Raw genomic sequence first — 14,565 nt, forward strand, 5'->3', positions numbered from 1 at the left:
TTTATTCAGGATGGGTGGTGGGGGAGAAAATTCTTTCAGAGACACCAACTAACAAAAATGATCATCAACATGACAGAAACTTCATCAAAATATACATTTTAGTCAGAAAATGGAATTGATGTCTTCCTGAGAAAAAATGAAAAAGCTAACACAAAACAGAAATCCACTAAGTGGGATAAGATGTTTCTCTGAGTACCTTACAACAAATTTCAAGAAAAATAAATATAGAAAATAACCGCTTCAACAGAACTAGCATATAGCAGAAGCATATAGCTATCTCATTTCTTTATAATTAGAAAAAAAACATGTAAGCCTCTGACACGCCAATCATATTAAAAGATACTTTAAATTTAAAGACATAACTTCAATCTCTTCAGCAAGTAGTGCTTTCAATCTAACCAGAGAAACAGTGAAAGTTAGTCAAAAGGAATTAAAAAGAGGGGAAGAATGATTCTGATGAACACACAGAAAATACCAAAAAAAATCTTAAACAGCATGCTACGGAAAAAGAATTATCTTGTTGTTGACAAACAGGCCAAGAAAACAAGAGATTTAACTTTGAGTCTTGGGTCTATCACTTAAGGTTTTTGGGTGGATTTGGGCAAGTCACTTAATTTCTCTGGGCCTCAGTTTCCCATCTGTAACATGAGGATAAGAAATAACACCTACATCTCAGGGAACTGCAAGATATAAATGACAGATGTATTTAAAATGATTTGCGATCATCAGCTGGGGCCATGGTTCCTACAGAAGTGCAAAGTGATTTTATTACTAATAATATAGTATAGTGAGCCATCCTATCAGAACAGAATGTGACAAACATTTATCATTTCTTTTTGGAATAAATGTAAGATGAATAAAGATGACAAAAATGCTAAGATGTTCAGACTGAACAAGAGGATTTCTAGAACACTGCTAAGACACACAAAATGCACGCCAGGAGTCAATACAATAAAGTTGCAACATGAAAGAAATGAGAACCCCACAAGATGTCTTGAAATCATAGAATATAGTAAATTGAGATGAGAAATCATGATACTACCAGACTTGCCTTTCTCCATGGCAACAAACTACAAAAGAAAAAGTGAATACCAATAATGCAGATATAAGACATAACCCTTTAGGACTGAACACACATTCCAAAAATTGTGATGCTTACTTAAATCTCTCTATATAAACTAAAATAAGGGTAGTGGGAGGGCGAGGTGCACATACTACAACTCTAAGGACACGTCTTCACTACCCGCCGGATCGGCGGATAGTGATCGATCTATCGGGGATCAATTTATCGTGTCTAGTGTAGATGCGATAAAATCGATCCCCGATCGCTCTGCCATGGACTGCGGAACTCCACTGAAGCGAGAGGCGGAAGCAGAGTTGACGGGGGAACGGCAGCGGTTGACTTGCCGCCGTCCTCACAGCCAGGTATGTCGACCTAAAATACGCAACTTCAGCTACGCTATTCGTGTAGCTGAAGTTGAGTATCTTAGGTTGACCCTCCCCCCCCCCCTTAGTGTAGACCTAGCCATCTATAGGACAGACAGAGTCAAATCTTCCTCTATATACTGGTAGCTTTGTGCCACTCTCGTGGTATAGAACTGCTACAGTGGTTATGTCCCAAACTCTCCCCAGGCTTTTATGCTAGGGGTATTCCCCAGGGTGTGGCTGGAGTGTCCCTACATCCCTATGATCCCCAGCTTAGGTACCCCAAACATATGGCAAAAGGCAAAACAGCCTTCAGACCCAGTATTGAGTGGTCCCAGAGCTAGTAGAGCAAAGGTTGATTAAAGTTAAATTTGCACCAAACTCTGCCAGAGCTGTGCCAGCCAAACAAAGGCCAGACTTTAGGATCTGACCCATGGTTTTCTTAGAGATCCCTCATTAGCACACAACAGCTCCTGGGGGCACGTCAAGACAGACAAGGGAATAATAAAGGCCTGTCCTGGAGCACTCCATCTGAGATGTAGGCCAATACTTCCTGTCCCCAGGAAGTGCTGCATATTGCTGGCTAAGGTCAGTACAAAAGGAAAGACTGAAGACCACTAAGGGGTTGGAGAAATTAAAAGCCAAAAGTTGCACTCTCCCAGTGGTCTGCACTTTTTTGGGACATTAGTATATTGCACATATTAGTACAGTTATGGTTTAATACTCAGCACCAACTCTGGCCAGATTTTCAAATGGGTTTATCTGGCCATAGATGCAACATGGGAGCTGAGCTCTTTTGAAAATCTGTTTTGGTTGTTGGTGTTCAGTAATTGCAAATATAGCCTGAAGATGCTGTTAGTGAGAAAGGCATCACTGGTGTCCACTTATCCTCATTTACACTTTCAGGCAAATTCCAATCTATTGTAAGTACAGCTCCATTGACTACAAACAGAACGGTGCCCACTTCCATTACATCTGAACTTGGCTAATTGCTTGTATAATTTTTATTGCTCAAGGATAAGTGTACTTAAAAAGTTGAAAATATTTTTTTTTAAATGTGAGCAAAGACCTTTGAGTAATTTGAATGAGAAAAATCAAACAGAACAATACAAGATATCGCAAATTTTCAATAGCGCATTACTGTGTGTTATTTCCTGCTATTATCTGAAAAGATTCATAATGAAATAATCATCATGAAAAATTGAAGGTCTATTTGTTTATCAGTTTGGAGAAATGTAACAAAAAAGTCTCTGGAGTTTTGCTTATAGTGAAAAGCCATCTTTTATCTGTGTACAATTGATCTTTGCTTAGGAAAAAAATGACTGTGTGTGTCGTGGCAGAGGGTGAGCTAAAAGGGCAGAGTATAAATTTCACTTTCTGTTTTGGCAATTTGAACCAACGTCTTTGTAATCAGCTCCACTCAGATTCTCAAACAGAGGCTATTGGGGAGGTAGGCCTTTGTAGACAAATCTCGCAAATGAAATCAGGGTATAAAGATACCATCTCTGGAAAAAGACATTGTTTTCTGTGGATAAGCTGTTTTCCCCAGAGGTTTTTTGTTTGTTTGTTTTGTTTTTCCATTTTGAAATTAGAAGTGAACTAAGATTCTCTTGCACTAGATCTTTCCTGTTAGGGGAGTCAAATGAGAAAGGTGAAACTAGGGAACTGTGACAGCAATACCATGCAAAAGTGTAAAAAGCAGAGCAGTAGTCCAACAAAGGAAGGGAGGGATCACAAGTACTTCTAACACCATTTAACAAGTCTCATGAGATTTTATGTTGGAGAAGTAGGAGCAATTGCAGTGGTAGTAGTAGAGGTGAGTCAGCTGATGTAGTGGCAGCAGAAGTAGAGCAGACACACAGAATTAGATCTTGCCCAATTTTCCGTTCCTTTTTAATCAACTAATTTGAGTTTGTGCCAGGTGTCCTGTCAAGATAATAGGCTGTATTCTTACTAAACAGAAAGTTTGGCTCCTGGACTGGAGTTTTGTTAACTGTGAATACAACCTGTTTGGGAAGTTAATTAGATGCTCCATTCTTCTGCTAGAGAAAGGGAGACTGAGGACACAAGTATGTAGTTTTTTCACAATTTAATTAAAGTTCTCCTTAATTCAAACAATTTACCACAGCTGCAATAACTAACTCTGGAGACAAACAAAAGAAAGGAGACAAGAGAAAAACAATTGGCAGGAGAAGGGGGAAAGGAAGCAAAACAAGAAGTAATTTGAATCTTATCTGGTTCTCTTCTGACCCTTTTCCCATGTGGAATAGCCAAAAAGGTGTTAGGTCCTGAAAGGCATATAAGACATACTAAAAGAAATTCAGCATGTCCTTGTGACTTAGACTAACATCTTATAAGAATGAATTGTTACAAGAAATATTATAAATCGTCTTATTAAATAGATACCCATTTTGTCTGAGTCACACTGTGCTGAGAGAGCTTCATCCTCCCATCGCTTCCCCACCAACCCTTAGCTTGAATTTCTAAACTATTTTTCTAGTTCTGATTCTTTCTTCTTCTGGGAGTATCCATTTTCTCCCCTAATTGAAGGTTAAAACATTCTTTTAAACACTCTTTAACACCAATCAATTGGCTACCTGCTCTGCAAAGAGCCAGACTTCTGGGAATCAAGGAGTCTTTTCTCTGGAAGACAGGTCACTGCATTACCTGTAGACTTCTATTCCAAAGCAGTTCTTACTGACACTTTATAGTGTTTTGATGAAGATAGCCCATTCTCTCTTAAATCAAGACAAGATTCCAGGAACTGGTTATTCCTATTTCTATATAGGGAAGTGGCTTCTTATGACAAATAACACACCCTTTTTATAATTGATATAGATAACAGACATAGGTACATATGCACACACAAATCCCTGTTGACACAAGGTCTAAGAAAACATCCAAAATGTTTTAATAAAGAAGAGCTCCACACAGTGAAGCTTCTAAAATTCTGTGGAGTCAAGCTCAGTGCTTAGAGAGGCCAAGTAAATTAATCAGTACTACCAAGTCCCAGTGCAGTTCGGCACAACACTGACACTAACCCCTTCCTGCTGAACAGCCATCACAACCCCCTCCCTCTTTGGCAGTTTCACTTGGGCATGACTGTGCAACCCATTGTTCAGTGTGTGTTACACATCCATTGAAAGTAAGAGTATTATAGTTCCCAGCTACAAGATCTAGTTAGTTAGTTCAAGTAGTAGATGCTAGTGTTTTCAGTTTTGGAGGTTCACAGTTCAATCCCAGTTACAACCAAGAGGGCTGTCTTCAAAAAGCACATTAAAACTGATATTTCAGCTTTTCTCTCAACCTACTCACTATTAATGGGTTACTTGTCTTGCCATTTACTGAATCTGGATTCCCAAATACAGCCCATTGTAATTCTAGCGAAGTTTGGAACGTGGCTCTTTTACAAACGTATTTAGCCCTATTAACAAAATCCTCTTCTTTCAGTCAGTGCAAGCACTGTCAGCAGAAGCTCATTCTGATTTCAGCCTAATACAATGACTTTCAAGTTATGACTAAGCCAAAAATCTTCCAGTAAATTTAGCTCATATTTAATTCTGAGAATCAACTCATATGCGTCCCTTACGTGCACCAATCCAGCACATACCTGTCCTATGGCATTTCCCAGTGCTAATTACCACCTGCCTCTCCATCTTTGTGTTGTATGGTAGTTTATTGAATTGCTTTCTACTGCTAGAACATCAGCCTTTGGACTATGAACTCTCAAGAGCAGAGAATCTGCTACATGTTTTGCATAGATTGCCCCAGAGCTCAAACAGTGCTAGGATCAATGTTCATGCTGCAACAGCTCTTTTGGCCAATATAACAAAGCAGTCAATACTGGCACTATGAGCCTTGCTTTAATGCATTTGGGACTGTTCCTGTTTTAATGCCAACACAAACCTAAAGCAAATCTCAGGGATGGCCTTAAGGGAATTACAGGAAGGAGAGCACTGTGCAGCACAAAGTTAATCTCACTGCTCTCTAGGCCTTCCACCTTTCTGCTCCAGGTAGGGACAATAACACAGGCTGGTGCTGGAAGAACCTTATTAATCCACTCGATCATTAGTCCATGTGAAGCAGCAAAAGGTCAAATACTCAGCCTCTATCCACTGCTCAGCATGGTCAAGAAGAGGAGAAATCAAATTGAATAAGTACCCCTCCCCGCCAGGACACTAGTGGCCGGATAAGCCAAATGTGAAAATGTTATCAATAGAATAATAAGATACTTGCCAAAAACAAAAGCAAATCAGACTGATAGTCCAGCTGTTGTTAGAGGTGTAAAATAATTGGGCACAAGCATTTTTCTTTCTCTGATGCAAACTCTGACAGCAATCCATACCGATAGGAAGTGACAAAATAATGCAGAATGAATACTGGGATGAAAAGGAATATTACCGCAAATTTTTTGAATTAATTTTATTTGTCTGCCACCTTGTGGTGGACTTTCTTCCCAAAAAAGCATCTGAGTGAAACAGAATATCAAGCTTATACTGTTTAATAATGGAGTACAGGTTTGCCCAGACAGTAAATTTAAAACTGATATGAAGAAAAGGCTTGAAAAAAACAAACAACTCACAATTAGCCTGTGGAATTCATTGCCACAAGACGTCATTGAAGACAAGAGTTTATTAGAATTTTTTAAAAATTGAATCATTAGAATGTCCACACTTATCAGAATCATAGAAATGTAGGGCTGAAAGGGAACTCAAGGGCTCATCTAGTCAGATCCTTGTACTAGGGTATGGCCAATATACCTAGGCCATCCTTATTCTTAAAAATTTCCACAGACAGAGATTCCACAACCTCCCTTGGAAGCCTATTCCAATGCTTGACTATCTTTATAGTTAGAATGTTGTTCCTAGTATTTAACTTAAATTGCCTTTGCTGCAGATTAAGCCCATTATTACATCTCCACCATCAATGGACATGGAGAACAATTGATTATTGTCCTCTTGCTAACAGTCTTCAAATCCGTCAAGAGGTGTTACAAGATCCTCCCTTAGTCTTCTTTTCTCAAGATTAAGACCAGTTTTTTTAACCTTTTGTCATGTGTCAGGTTTTCTAAACTTTTTCTCAGATTTGTAGCTCTCCTCTAGTCCCTCTTCAATTTGTCGACATCTTTTTTGAAGCATGGAGCCCACAACTGGACCCAGTACTCCAGTTCAGGCCTCGCCAGCACTGAGTGGGACAATTACCTGCCATGTCTTACATATAGCATTATAACCCCAGATCCTGTTCAACACTACTGCCTAGCCCAGGGGTCGGCAACGTTTGGCACGCGGCTCGCCAGGGTAAGCACCCTGGCAGGCCGGGCCAGTTTATTTACCTGCTGATGCAGCGGGTTCGGCTGATCGCTGCCCCCACTGGCCACGGTTCACCGTCCCAGGCCAATGGGGGCTGCGAGAAGCGGCGTGGGGGAGGGATGTGCTGGCCACGGCTTCCCGCCACCCCCATTGGCCCGGGACGGTGAACTGCAGCCAGTGGGGGCCGCGATCGGCCGAACCCACCGCGTCAGCAGGTAAGTAAACTGGCCTGGCCTGCCAGGGTGCTTACCCTGGCGAGCCGCATGCCAAACGTTGCCGACCCCTGGCCTAGCCAGTCATTCCCCATTTTGTAGCTGTGCATTTGATTTTTACTTTGTAAGTGTAGTACTTTGCACTTGTCTTCACTGAATTCCATCTTGTTGATTTCAGACCAATTCTCCAATTAGTTAAGGTCACTTTGAATCCTTATCCTGTCCTCCAAAATGCTAGCAACCACAACCAGGTTGGTGTCATCCGCTAAGCATACTCTCCACTCCATTTTCAAGTCATTAATGAAAATATTGAATAGTACCAGAACCAGGACAGATCCCTGTAGAATCCACTATATATGTCCTCCCTGTTTCACAGTGAACCATTGATATTACTCCAAGTTTGATCTTTTAATATGCACTCAACTTGTAATAATTTCATCTAGACCACATTTCTCTAGTTTTCTTATGAGAATGTCATGTGGGACTAGGTCAAAAGCCTTCATAAAGATATTATGTCTATAACTTCCCCAGATCCACTAGGCCAGTAATCCAGGCAAAAAACGAAATTAGGTGTTTGACAAATCCATGCTGGCTATTCCTTCTAATCTATTACAAGTACTTACAAATTGATTGTTTAAGACTTTGTTCCAATATCTTTCCCCATATCAAAGTTAAGATGACTGCTCTATAATTCCCAGCCTCCTCTTTGTTCTCAGTTTTAAAGATGGGTATTATGTTTGCCCTTCCCCAGTTCTCCAGGTCCTTACCCATCGAGTTCAAAGATAATCACTAACAGTTTTGAAATTGTTTCCGCTAGTTCCTTAAGTACCTAGGGTGAATTTCATCAGGCCACGTCAACTTCTAACTTATCTAAATATTCTTTAAACTGTTTTTTCCTCTATTCTGACTTTTTATTCCTTATGCCTCATCATTACTATTGTGTTGAGTACCTGGTTGGCATTACACTTTTCAGTGAAGACAAAAGCAAAATAGGCATTAAACACCTCTGTCTTCTGGTGTTGTCAGTTATTATCTCTCTTTCCCTACTACATAGAGGATCTACACTTTCCTTAGTCTATTTTTGTTCTTAAAATATTTATAGAACTTCTTATTGCCTTTTATTTCCCTTGCTAGGTGTAACTTATTTTGTGCCTTAGCCTTTCTGATTTTGTCCCTACATACTTTTGCTAATCTTTTGTACTCATCCTTAGCAATTTCTCAATGTTTCCACATTTATAGAATCCTTTTTTTGATCTTCAGGTCATTAAAGAGCTACTGATGGAGCCATCTTAGACTCTTATTTTTCTTCCTATCTTTCCTTCAGATCAGTATAGTTTGCTGTTGCAACTTTAATATTGTCTCCTTGACAAACTGCCAGTTCTTCTGAAATCCTTTATCCCTTTCATTTTCTTCCCACAGGCTCTTACCTACCAGTTTTCTCTGACTTTGTTAAAAGTCTGCTTTTTTTGAAGTTCTTTCTCCTTATTCTGCTGCTCTCACCCCTTGTGTTCCTTACAGCCGTGTAATCTATCATTTCATTATCACTTTTAACCAAACTGACTTCCACCTTCAGATTCACAACCAATTCCTCCTTTAGTCTATCTCAACTCTAAAATTGTTGTCACTTGATTATATCCTCCACCTTCTGAAACAAGAAATTGTCTCCAATACATTCCAAATACATATTGGACATTTTGCATTGTGCTGCATTACTTTTTGAAAAAATGTCTGGGTAGTTAAAGTTCCCCATTATTACCTCTTGTGTTTTAGAAATTTCTGTTATTTGTTCCAGAAATGCCTCATCTTCCTGATTAGGTAGTCTATAGGAGACTGCTACCATTACATCACCCCTGTTCTTTTCCCCATGTATCTGTCAACTATCTGCCTCACACCTCCTTCTGGATCTCACAATAAGTGTATTTATTCTTGATGTATAATGCAACGCTGCCTCCCTTCCCCCCCCCCCACCTGTCTTTTCTGAACAAGGTTCTTGCATCTTTCTCTCAGGCATTTGGTATTGGCCACTATTGCAGACAGGATATCTGACTAAATGGATACTGATGTAGTCTAGCATGGCAATTTTTACATTCTCCTGTAGAAGCCCTCTCTCTCTAGGCCCAAGGCAGTCCAGTCAAACTAGTAGAGAGTAGTGTTGTGTTCTCTGGGGGACTAATATTTAGCTTTGTAGGCTTATACTTTGATAGGAAACTGTGTCAAAGCTACTATCTATTTTAATGCTACCCTCTCCCCCACATCCTCTTTTCTGCATAATGGATATTATGTCAAAAAGGGAGACATTCACTTACTAATTGGGTTCAGATTATATAAACCCTCACCACTTTTCTGTGATTTAGAGTATACTATTAAATCTCTTTGGAGAGGGTAAGATTGGGACAAAAAGTGGAGCGTGTTATTCTCATTTTTCCTGTGAATCTTAATTTAGTCTTTGGAATAAACTCTGGTTTTAACCACAGAGCTATGATCTTGGTTTATAGGACAAGATGGCTTTTCAGTCAACAGTGACTGTAACTCTCATTCTTTGGAGCATGTAATGGCAACTAAGAATGCCACATTTAGAGAAAGAAAGAAAAAAAGACTAATGCTCCTTTCAGTGGTTCAGTTGGTTTGTAAGCGAGGAGCTATTGGGCCATACTCTGACTCCAATTAGAATACTGTATCTTCAGTTGCCTTCACAAAAAATTCTTAGATGCCATTATGTTAACTAAGGGAATGAGACAGAGGCACTCTGTATTCGATAAAAGCCATACTGAACCACATATACAGCTAATAGTTCTATGTAGATAATCAAAATTTATTCCAAAATCTATGGGACCTTGGGCAAGTCATTTAGGCCTAGTCTATACACAGTTAAATATGTGCAAATCCCAATGTAGGGGCTATTAAATCTATTTAAACCTAGCTTTATATCAATTTGTCTTAAGTCAATTCCTTACCAACTTAAGTTAAATTGATGCAAGGCACTCAATAGTATACACACATGGGGGTTGCACCAATTTAACTACATTAGTTTATAAATCAATTAAGTTGGTATATCCAAAAAGGCTGAAGGATGTGTCTACATTATGGATGCTTCACAAGCATAGCAAGGAAATATAGAGTCAAATATAGTAAAAATCTTAAATGAATGAAATTGTACCATACAATTTCTATGGTTAAAAAATCCATGTATGAATAAGAAGAAATTAGTAGCAAAATTATTACAGACCACCCACCCCAGGCCCTGACCCCACTCCAACCCTTCCCCCAAGCTCTCACCCCTACCCCGCCTCCGCCCCCTGCCTCTTCCTGCCCCTGCTCATCCCCCTCTCTCCCCCCCAGTGCCTCCTGCGTACTGCTGAACAGCTGATCGTAGCAAGCAGGAAGCACTAGGAGGAAGGAGGAGCAGCTGGTTGGTGGGGTCGCCGGCAGGTGGGAGGGTGGGCTTGAGGGGAGGAGCTGATCCACGGGGCTGCAGGAGGGTGCTGAGCACCCACTTTTTTTTTTCCATTAGTGCTCCAGCCCCAGAGTACCAATGGAGTTGGTGCCTATGGTGGTGGTGATTGTGAAATGCCCAGGGAGATTAGAGAGGCTATAAAAATAGAAAATTCAATAACAGAGAATTTCAACTATTGCCATATTGACTAGGTACATATCACCTCTAGACAGGATGCAGAGATAGCATTTCTAGATACCATAAATGACTGCTTCTTGGAGCAGCTAGTCCTGGAACCCACAAGGGGACAGGCAATTCTTGATTTAGTCCTAAGTGGAGCACAGAATTTGGTTCAAGAGGTGAATATAGCTGAACCACTCAGTAATAGCAACAATAATATAATTAAATTTGACATCCTGGGGACGGAGGGTGGGGGAGGAGAGAAACACCAAAAAAGCCCACCAGAGTAATAGTTAACTTCCAAAAAGAGAACTACAAACAAAAAAAAAAAGAGGAATCTAGTTAAATGGAAATTAAATGGTAGTCACAAAAGTGAAATGCCTGCAAGCTGTATGGGAACTTATTTTTAAAAACACCATAATAGAGGCTCAAATCAAATGTTTACCCCAAATTAAAAAATGTAGTAAGAGGAACAAAGTGCCACTATGGCTAAACAACAAAAGTAAAAGTGGTTAGAGGCCAAAAGACATACTTTAAAAAGTGGACATCAAATCCTACTGAGAAAAATAGAAAGGAGCATAGATTTTGGCTAGTGATGTGTAAAAGTATAAGTAGACAGGTCAGAAAAGTATTTAAAGAGCAACTAGCAAAATACTCAAAAAAACTAACAAAACCTTTTTTAAGTACAACAGAAGCAGGAAGCCTGCAAACAATCAGTAGGGCCACTGAACAATCGAAATGCTAAAGGAGCACTCAAGGAAGTTAAAGCCATTGCAGAGATCCAAGTGAACTCTTTGCCTTGGTGTTCACTGCAAAGGATGTGAGGGAGATTCCCACACCTGAGCCATTCTTTATAGGAGACATATCTGAGGAACTGTGCCAGACTGAAGTGTTAATATAGGAGGTTTTGGAACAAATTGATATATTAAACAGTAATAAGTCACCAGGACCAGATGGTCTTCACCCAAGAGTTCTGAAATATGAAACTCAAATATGAAATTGCAGAACTACTAACTTTGGTATATAACCTATCACTTAAATCAGCCTTGGTACCGGATGACTGGAGGATAGCTAATGTGATGCCATTTTTTAAAAAAGGCCCCAGAGGTGATCCTGGCAATTACAGGCCAGTAAAACTATCTTCAATACCAGCCAATTTGGTTGAAACTGTAGTAAAGAACATAATTATCAGACACATAGATGAACACAATTCATTGAGGAAGAGTCAACACAGCTTTTGTAAAGAGAAATCATGTCTTACCAATCTTTGAGGGTGTCAACAAACATGTGGACAAGTGTGATCCAGTGGATATAGTGTACGTGAACTTTCAGAAAGCCTTTGACAAGTTCCCTCACCAAAGGCTCTTAAGCAGTCATGGAATAAGAGGGAAGGTCCTCTCATGGACCAGTAACAGGTTAATAGGAAGGGGAAAAAGGATAAGAATAAATTATCAGTTTTCAGATTGGAGAGGTAAATAGTGGTGTCCTCCAAGGATATGTACTGGGACTAATTCTATTCAACATGTTCATGAATGATCTGGAAAAAATGGGTAAACAGTGAGGTGGAATATTTCAAGACAATACAAAATTACTCAAGATAGTTAAGTCCAAAGCAGACTATGAAGAGTTATAACTCCATAGTGTAGATGTAGTCTACACTGAAGGAAGTGGTTTTTCTACTTTGTTGGAACACCGTCGCCGAACAAAATTAGCTATAGTGACAGAAGAAGTGTTCCATAGACACAGTTGGGTCTACACTGGGGATTTGCTCTGCATTGCTATGTTGGTCAGGGTGTGTTTATTTCAGACATCTGACCTATATCTACCTACACTGTATATGCAGATCAAGACATAGTAACTACTACAACTCAAGAAGAGTTCCAATACTCTTTTGCACATCTCCAAATGACTTATTACTAGAGGATGGCATCAAAATTTATATTTAGTTTTCCAAAAATATTTTTACAACAGATTTTCATGGGTTTATGAAACACATCTTCCCAGGATGGTGTTCTTTAAAGGTAGCTGAGTGTGAATGGTAAAGTAGAAAAGTTTATGCACTATATCGGACTTTCCACCTAAAGTTTGGGAGTTTTAAATGTTAATGTAAAATGGCAGAGTATCAGATAGGAGATAATGAAGAAAAAAAGCAACATTTTAACTGTTTTCCCACCAACTAAACTAATGGGCATATACATGTTCTCTATTTCTTTTTGTGGATGGAATTAATTAACTGCATTATTAGGAATGGATGTATGATTAGTGACATAGAAAAGTTCTGACTGGCCAGTCACAATGTGGCTTTGTTCTAGAGCTGCACAAATAACCTGCAACAAATAAAGTATTCAACATCAGTCTCTTCTACTCACAGGACGTCTGAGAAAAAAATCACAATATCTTTACATTTCTTAATATGTATACTTATTCAAGGAATATGTTTGATTGTTTTACTCTTGTGATTTATCATGAATATTTAAAATTTAGTTTGTGTTGCATAATTGTGGCTAGTCAAATCGTTACATAGTATTTATATTTCCAACTGAGAAATGTGCAGTGCAAATACTTGTACACAAATTTAAAATTTCCAGGTATACTCACTACTTTAATATTAGCTTTTCACACACATTTTAAAATAATCTGATCACACAAATGTTCATGGAAAGCAAGCTTAAGTAGGATAGTAACATGGGTGAAGCAATTTAGTGTAATATTTTTGTATTTTTCATCCAACACTACTTTGGGTAATCACCTTCCCCTTATATATACCAACATTAGGATTTCAATAGACCCTCAAAACATCAAAGAAATCCACCAAAACAAAATCTGGGATAATATCCAAATTAGCCATTAATTCTCCTCTAGTATGATGCTTACTTTTGGTTGTACAACTGTGTTCTGGGCATAAATTGCTCAACTCTGCCTCTTAGTAACATCCTACAGATTCTGTTGAGATTCAAATTCTGTAGTGAGTGATTTGAATATATTTAAATGGCAAATCTTGGAATGTTGAATAAATGCAATTGCTGATTTAACACCTGGTGCCTGCATTCCAGATGATGACTAGGACAATTTAAGAACTAAGTTTTATTGAACAGAAATGTTCACATCATACATTAATTTCCTTCCATAAACAGTAACAGTGTCAGAAATACAAGGTAAGAAAATACAGCAGAGTCAACACAGGTCAGAATACAGGAGATAATAAACACACACATAGGGTGAAATCTTGACACTACTAAGGTCAATGGGAGTTTTCCCACTGATTTCAATACAACCAAGATTTCACCTACTATTCTTACAAAAGTTATATTAATGATTTGTTTTTAAATCAATTCATTCCACTTGCTCAATGTGTTTTCCAAGAGTTCAGCTATTTACCTTATGGAGGGTGCAAGTCTCCTTACTTCTAAATGCTGACAGAGATTTGCAAGGAGAGAGGCACCAACGCTTGGTGATCTCAAGGCAAAGGGTTTAATCACAGGAAATACTATGTGATAATTTGCATATACAGATGTTAATGTGGCTGGTTCTTTTACAGTTCTCTCAATTCGTACTTCTAAAATGCTTCCATTTCAATAGCCTGTGCATACATCAGTGTCTTTGGAGGGCATGCTATTACGATAACTGGTTCATTGAGGTTTTTAAGTGAATCATTAAAAAAGATCTGTAATTGCATAAGAATTTCAAAATTGAAACACAATGATGCTTACAAGCCTCTGGCCAAAGCACTGCCATCATATCCCTTCCTATCTTCCTTTCCTATCTTTGCAGTCTATCTTATTTGCATTCACTTGCCTGTCCTGATTTGTGTTCATGTCTTCCTACTCTTTGTACCCCGGAAACCTTGTTGGTCACTGCTACATTAAGCAAATGTATACCTTACAAAAGTAATGTATGTGGGGCACATTAAGGCCAAAGTAATTTCTCCTGCTGTATCTGTGTATTAAAAGCAAGTATAAAAAAAGTGAACTGTACAATGATTTGATCTCATATGTGGGGGCAGTCA

The 14,565-nt window shown here is 38.9% G+C and overlaps 1 long non-coding RNA gene across 1 annotated transcript in view; it reads right to left on the reverse strand.

Moving 5' to 3' along the window:
- The window catches only part of LOC117871129, a 111,164-nt gene extending 106,072 nt beyond the window's left edge, over nt 1-5,092 (reverse strand). Inside the window, exon 1 of the long non-coding RNA XR_004644158.1 lies at nt 5,036-5,092. This is a non-coding gene — a long non-coding RNA (uncharacterized LOC117871129). The remainder of the gene's footprint in view (nt 1-5,035) is intronic.
- Nucleotides 5,093-14,565: the final 9,473 nt, after the last annotated feature.

The sequence above is a fragment of the Trachemys scripta genome, chromosome 1, assembly GCF_013100865.1.
Source record: "Trachemys scripta elegans isolate TJP31775 chromosome 1, CAS_Tse_1.0, whole genome shotgun sequence".
Classification (NCBI taxonomy): Eukaryota; Metazoa; Chordata; order Testudines; family Emydidae; genus Trachemys; species Trachemys scripta.